Genomic DNA, 7,568 nt, shown 5'->3' on the forward strand with positions numbered 1-7,568 from the left:
TAGCACTTACGATTTCTTGTGACCTGAAGTTCTTTTATCTACCTATGTTGAACGCACTTATTGGAAGTCGCTTTTGATAAAAGCGTCTGCTAAATGATCGTAATGTAATGTAATGTAATAAATTCTGTCTTTATGAAACAACTTAGGAACTTCTCAGAGTTGACCTGTTCTGATATAGATTTGTCAAAAGAAACAAAACAAATCCCTGGCAGTTTAAGGAGACCAAACTCCAAAACAAACAGAAAAGTTGCAATCACAAATAAATCTTAACATCATAATTCTTAATTGTGTGTGTGTGTCGTGTGTATGACCTCACCTTGGTGTTGGTGTTGCCTGCAGGCAGTATTTCCTGTGAATGCTGCCCACTGTGAGAGCTGGGCAGCTTAATAGCAACAAGACCAATCACATGTCCAGTTAACCAGGATGAAGAAAGGCCTCCTCCTCCTCCTCTTTCTCCTCCTCCACCACTCTTTTATCCTTTAAAAAGGTCACACTATGTGTCCTCTTGCCTTATTGAGTTATTTGTAATGGCCTGTGAGCCGTGTTTGTATCGGGTAAAGCCTTGGCCTCACATGTGATGCTACATAATACCTCCTTCAGGTTCATCCGTGGGAAAATCCCCCAAAACCTCAGTGAGAACGATCGGCTGACAGTTATATTTTCATATGATGTCCCTGTTAATAACTGACAGAATGTTGGTTGCAGGGTGTTAGAGTGAGACTGTTATTTACACAGTGGGTGGCTTGACTGACTTTCCATAAGGAGGAATGGTGTAACACTGAAAAAAAGAGTATCCCCACGTGGAATTACAACTTAGAAAATGAAGCCTAGATTGTTTTTACTGGTCAGGATTTTACTGTTTTACAATTAACTTAATGTGATGTGAGTGTTGCTGGGAGCCAACAAAGTAAATTCTCTCCAACAAAGGTGACGGTACATGTAGAGATTTACTCGTACAAACTCATGAGGCTGGGAAATGAATGAATCTTATATGAAAATAAAAGCGACTGATCCCAGGCGACCTTTCTGTTGCCATTTCATTTATCTCCTTCACTCTCTTTTAAGCTCTGCCTCTCATTTCCTTACTCAGTGGTTTCTGTTTTCCCTGATTTGAGCCATGTGACGCATCCAGCAATCCAATTTTCTTGTTTGTATAACCACCAGGCCTCGTCACCCTGTATCAAATAAAAAATACAGTAAGTCTGTAATGGGACTAAAGTCACTCAGATGTTTTGTGCCTTGCATATTTATTTATCAGATTCATTTTTCCCTGGTGGTTAATTGTGATACAGCAGGCATGTAGGCCACCGGGATTGTTCATCTTAACATATTCTGGTCAAACAAATCATGTCTCTTTGGCAGTTTTCTCTCATCATTTAATTGCAGACTACAGGTAACTCAGAGCCGTTTACGCAGCCTGGCAACAGGAACACATGTTCACCACAGGGTTTGGTGCAGAGAGACTGTTGAGCAGCTTCACTTTAAGGGGAAAACCAAACCCAATGAGCTCACGAGCCTTACATTCCTTCATATTTAATCACCCACTGACTGAATTAAGTGCAAAACAGGATCATTCAGAGCTTATTAAGCCTTTGGACAATATGACAGTTAGCTTCTGTTCTCATGAGAACAACATTACTGAGTGAAGCTATGCTCACTCTGCAGTGAATAAAACCTGGATAAACTTTACAGACTAACACAGACATAACAGCTGCATGTTGTTCAGAATATTGCTTTTTTACACTGCCCTCAAACATAATGCTGCGCCTGCAAGATGCAATAATCCCAAAATTGTGGCCGTCATAAATTACCAAATGATGTTGGCAGCTGGATAGGGGTCCGAAAGACTCGAGGAGAAGTTCATGGAAGAGAATTGATGTAAATGAGAAAACTCTTTATTTTACCCTGTTGAGCAAAATCTCCAGGGGTGATTTATGTCTCACGTCGCCACCTAGTGGATGTAACTTACTTTCTGTGTAATTCACAAATTACACAGAAATTACAAATTAATTACAAATTAATTTTTCATACGCTGGAAAAGTTTCAATATGATTTATCAACGTGTTAAAGTATGAAAAGTTGTTATTATTGGCAGCAGAGACACGTTACATGAATTTTAAGATGAGTGGAAATCCCCGGGAAATGGCACACATAATGAAAGAAATGAGGAGCAAATGTTCAGCTTCTGCTCAGTCTGTAGCTGCAGGTATTGCTGGGCTGGAAATTCCTTCCATTTTATCTTGGATTACACCCAATGCAAACAAGCCTGCATGTACATATTGTTCATGCATTTCATGTTGGAGTTCAGGCTCCCTCTGCTTGCATTGGTCTGGGTTCAGAATCCTCACTTGTGCCATTTGGCACAGCGGGTCTCCTCCTCCACTTCCTGTATGTTGAACAGCTCTGTTCCTAAACGCAACATGTCCTTTTCCACATCTTTTTACCTCCTGCTGTCTTTGATGCTCATGATTCATACTGCGTAAGTATTTACACAGAAGCAGCTTTGAGCACAGACAGTGTCACAGATACAGTGATGTTACTGTATGAGACACACGTACGGCAACATAACAGAAAGCAACAATCCGACAACACTAAATGTGTTTCCTAAAAAGCAAATTTAAGGAAGAAAAGAGCTGAAATGATTCACTTGGACATCATTCCCATCAGCCTCCTGTTTCCAATCTTCCACTAATGGGTGACTAACTGACACAGACTGAACACAGATGTAAAGCACAGGTCTAAATAAAGGCCACAAAACTATTTAAATTCTGTTTTCCAGGATTCAAAGGTGTTTCATAGCCATGTTATATGGGGGAATAGGACAGGAACTGGCAGCTGATGTGATAAAGGGCAAACTGGGTCATCAAGTTTGTGTGTTGCAGTCTCACTCTGACACTAATGCTAGTCCCTCACTTTATCAACATTTTCCCCTCACCAGTGATAATGATGCAGTTTGGGCAGCTTCCTGTCCTGCCTGACCCCCCGCCCCCCGTTCTTAGATTAAGACCCTTATTTCGCTTTGATACAGACCTGCTGATTGGCTCTTCCTGGTTCACTGTTGAAAGTTGGCTCTCCTCCCAAGTAATCATTGGAGGGCAGGAAGAGGGCCTGTTTTCAGCGGCCCGCTGAGAGTACGTAGAATGCGATGCCTATCATTTTCAGCCGTAACAGCAGGAAATAGTCACAATCTCTCCCCCTCAAGTCCAAAAACCCAGCAAATGAAACTCACACATGAGGTTTCTCTCAGCGCAGGAGGCATCCCATTGGGAATCTCTCATATTTACTGATTGATCTCGCCTCACATAGTTTCTAATTTTGTCATCGAAACATGTTGCATTACACAGTAGATGGAGACACGTTCATGACGGAAATCCCCCTTTTTCAATGTTTAGAGGCTTTGTGTTGAAAGGATTCGCTGTCACGCACCCAGAGGGGCGCTGCTGGCTGTGAATAAAAAAAAGCAGTTTGACTGACTGACAAAGGCTCATTACACAGACAGAATGTTGGACAGAAGCATCTGTCCATATCTATGTCTTTTTTTTTTACAGAATGTCACAACAGAGGAAAAATGAAAACCATTGCTTTGCACATTGTTGTGTGAGATGATTTTGCTTTTCCAAAATTAATTTACAGCAATAAATGTCTTGTTTATGTGTGACAGAGAGAGACAGCAAGTGGGGGTGTGGCCCAGACAAGAAAGTCCAACTTTGATCTTCGGCCACAGTTTAATTGAGCTACATCGGTCTAAAATTGTCCTCTCATTCATGAGCTTTTTACCTCCAGCTTGGTGAGTCTTTGATGTATCAGGACAGAGGTGCTGCTTTGCTCTCTTTGCTCACTCCTCCCTCATGTTGCAAAGCAGTCAAACACACACACCCAATCAATAACCTCAAAGCAGCTGTGTATTCCATTTACTGTTGTTAGGAAACACCTGCTCTGACAGTATTGATTGGGGTGTGGCCCAATGCAGCACACTTTATTGCAAGTGACAGCAGAGACTCTAAAACTGTCTCAAAGTTATGCAACATGTGCATACGTTGCATATCATAACTTTTACCCACGGAGACTAATGATAACAAATATTGACACCGTACTATGACAGAACTCTAAAATTAATCATACTTGTAAATGTGAAATGTGACCATGATTCTTATACTTCTTTTTCTTTTCATTTCTGTGCCACAAAGGAAATCCTGGGCGTTAGGGAAGAAGAGGAAGAAGCATTTCGCTGGCAACAGATGGCAACAAGACTGATTCCGTAATGGATGTGCAGTTACATACTTAAGCACCATGATGAAGACTCGCCACTTATCCAAAAGTGATAGGAACCGTTTGACATCTAAAGGAAAGGATTGCTGTTTGCTGTGCTAAAGTGCACGCACGCACGCACACTGTCTGTGAGGGTGCAGGCAGTGCTGGACTACAGTCATCCATCATGTTAAAGCTCAAAGTTTGCCTTATTCCCATGTTGAAGTAGTTGTCGTGCCTCTGCTATTACGTAACTGCTGCTCCCCCCCCAAGTGAACCTATAAAGCAGAACAGCCAAGGTCTTAAACATTGTTCCACTCAGTGAGACACTTGGCTGCATACCTCTGCCACACTGCACACTCCTCTGCACACTTACTCTCATCATTGCACGGTAAAGAAAGTGAGATAGCCTCTTTGGATGAGCGCTTCGAAAAAGTGCAAATGCAATCTGCCGGTCTGACGGGGGGATAATGATCACAGTATGATTATTTATTTGCAGTCATCGAAAGAACCAAAATTGTCTTGCGGGCCGGACCAAACAGGCAGCCGGAGGTTCCCCACCCTTGCTCTATGTCATGACAGCATGGCAGCATTTTCTTTAGGAGTAGAGTCATGTTTGGCTGCAAAACCTCCACAGATGGACGATTATCCACGTCACTTGAACTCGAGCTGTGATTTACAGCAACAGTGAACAAAAACAAACACAACCAGTGGGGAATTTTGCAAATTGACAAAACCACATGAAGTTTGAGATTTGTGAAGCTGCAGATTTGCATAACTACCAATTTTATACATGCTATCAGTCAAGACTAAATCCCTCTGATGGCTTTTCCTCTCTGACTGTACGTGACATTTAGAGAAGAGGAGAACAGAACTGTAAGCTTGATGAGCATGAATTATTTCCAGATGTCCGGCAAACCAACTCATTTATCCAAATCATGGAAATTATAACTCCTAAAGGTAAATATCACGCATGGACCAGGGGTGGAAAAGGCGACAGGAGCATGAGTCAGCTCCTAAACATTTGCAGCTCTGAAGGGCCTTTCCAGGACAAACCATGAGACAGAGCACAACCATCCGGCTGGAAATGTATTTTTATTTGTGAATAGCCTATGTGCTGTAGGTACTTTATTGTGCAGTAGCCATGGCTACTGGATACATCATTAATATATTCCAGCTGTCAATTAAAGACGCCCATTCAGGGTTCAATGGTGGGCATTGTTCGGCCGGATTGGTGAGTCAGAGGAGCAGCAGAGGCGGGGAGCTGTGTGGCTGCATTTGGCAGAGTGAGAGGGAGATGTGATACACCAGAAGCTCATTACAGCAATAGCTAAGTAATGGAAAGACATCCAGTCCCTGCCTTTGTTGTGTGTGAGCCAGAGAAACAGCAACTTTTATGCAGAGTAGACATTTGCACAAAGCTCATAGGGAAACAATGTATTTTCTCAGATGACAAAGACCCAGAAAGAAACCCTTTGAGAGCTGTAATACTTCATGGTAAAACAACACAAATCCCATTTATTAGAACAGCCCGACAGCACATTCACTGTCTCAAAGGGCTGTACTGGTCGTCAACAGCAGACGGATCCCAACCAGCCCAGAGCTCCTGAAAACCTTCATGTACATATAAGGAAAAGGAAAAAATCTTTGGAGAGGAGATTCCCTCTCCTGAAATGGCCTCTACAGGTGTGGGAAACACAATAATAAATAAAACACGTACTTCTGGAGGATTCTACATGTTTGTACTCCAGTTGTTGGGACTCCTTTCCCATCTTAAATGGTGGAATCGGCTCCTGTTTTTGCGTTGACCTCCCAGTGCGTTGGGTGGGTGGTGTGGGAAGGAGGTGTGGTCAGTCTCTCCGTCATGTAGGAAGAGGTTACCCATGAGAAAGAGAGGAATATTCCAGAATGGCTTTCCAAACCCATAATGACCACGGAAATATGTGTGGATCACGTGAACTGCCATGTTACTGAGGTTTCTGCTCAAAGCGGTTTCTTAAAAAAATACAGTGGAGCCATGAGAATTTGTTTCAAAGAGAAATAATTGCGTAATGACTCTTGGACGACGAACACTTCATGCTTGACATTTAGCTGCCTGCATTTCACGCTCTATTGATAATTCTGTCATCGACATAAAAGCCCCAACAAGGTACACATTCATATAAAGCTCTGACTAACAGCACGGAGGCATGGCCTAAAAGGTTCTATCTGTCCACAGGCCTCAGCGAGGGACACAACTTTAAAGTTATTCTACTTCATCTAACTGAACTGATCTCAACTTTGGATTTTTAACAATATTAAACCCATAAAATGAAAAATACAAAATGAACTCTTAGAGAACATAAAGCATCCTTCACTGACTAACTTTGTGTACTTAGCTCAATTTTGACCAAATTGCCAGACAAACAGGAATAATTTTTTGCACACACCCTCATAGATTTTAAGATAACAATGAAACAAAAATGACTGAAGCATAATACGCCCCCATGAAGAGAATCCACACAAACCTGAGTTCAAACACACCTCAGTATGGACGGATGATGGCTGCAGACACCTTGTGGATGTGATGACCTCATCACCTGGATGTAAACTGGACTAAACTGTATAACTTGGATCTTTCTGATAATATTTGATCTCGATTTGATGACATAACATTGTTTCAATTGAAAGAACATCTTGCGTGAGCCGTGTTGAGATGTTTTTATCTAATGGCCGATCATAGTCTACTCCTGTATGTAGGGTTAATTAATGTCCGGCCTCACAGTACGAATGAATGAATGAATGAGGTTTGAAGCTGAAGGCCATGTCTCGTGTTCCAGAGCGGATCCTGAGGAGCGCCTGGAGCTGGTCCACAGGATCACTGAAAGACGGAGTGCAGCTGTGCTCCTCATGTGTGCAGCACATTTCACTTTTATACCTCCTGGGCCTAAACATTTTTTTCTTGCGCCATTTTTTTCCCTCTTGGCCAGCTGTTTGGTTTGTCTGCTTCTTATTTAAGTTTTGTCTTTCAGAATTCCTCAGTTACATATGGAACCCATGGATGATTTAATCAGAAATAGCAGTAAAATCATTAGTAGCTCTTATCTAATCTGAAGTGGCAGATGTGCTCTCACTCTCCAGTGACGGCTCAACTTTTGAAATATTGTTTAAGGAATCCTGGATGCTCTTCAGGCTGAGCAATTACTTTCCCTCTCACCACATTTATGACTGTTGAAAAAGAATATGGAATTACTATATAAATCCTTCCAGATTTTTGATTACAAACATTCATTTTCCCTTTCATTGGAGAGGATTGTCACTATGATGGTCTCCATTGTTTA

Source organism: Genypterus blacodes, unplaced genomic scaffold, assembly GCF_046128005.1.
Source record: "Genypterus blacodes isolate CSIRO-AG114 ecotype Tasmania unplaced genomic scaffold, CSIRO-AGI_Gbla_v1 ptg000008l_1, whole genome shotgun sequence".
Classification (NCBI taxonomy): Eukaryota; Metazoa; Chordata; class Actinopteri; order Ophidiiformes; family Ophidiidae; genus Genypterus; species Genypterus blacodes.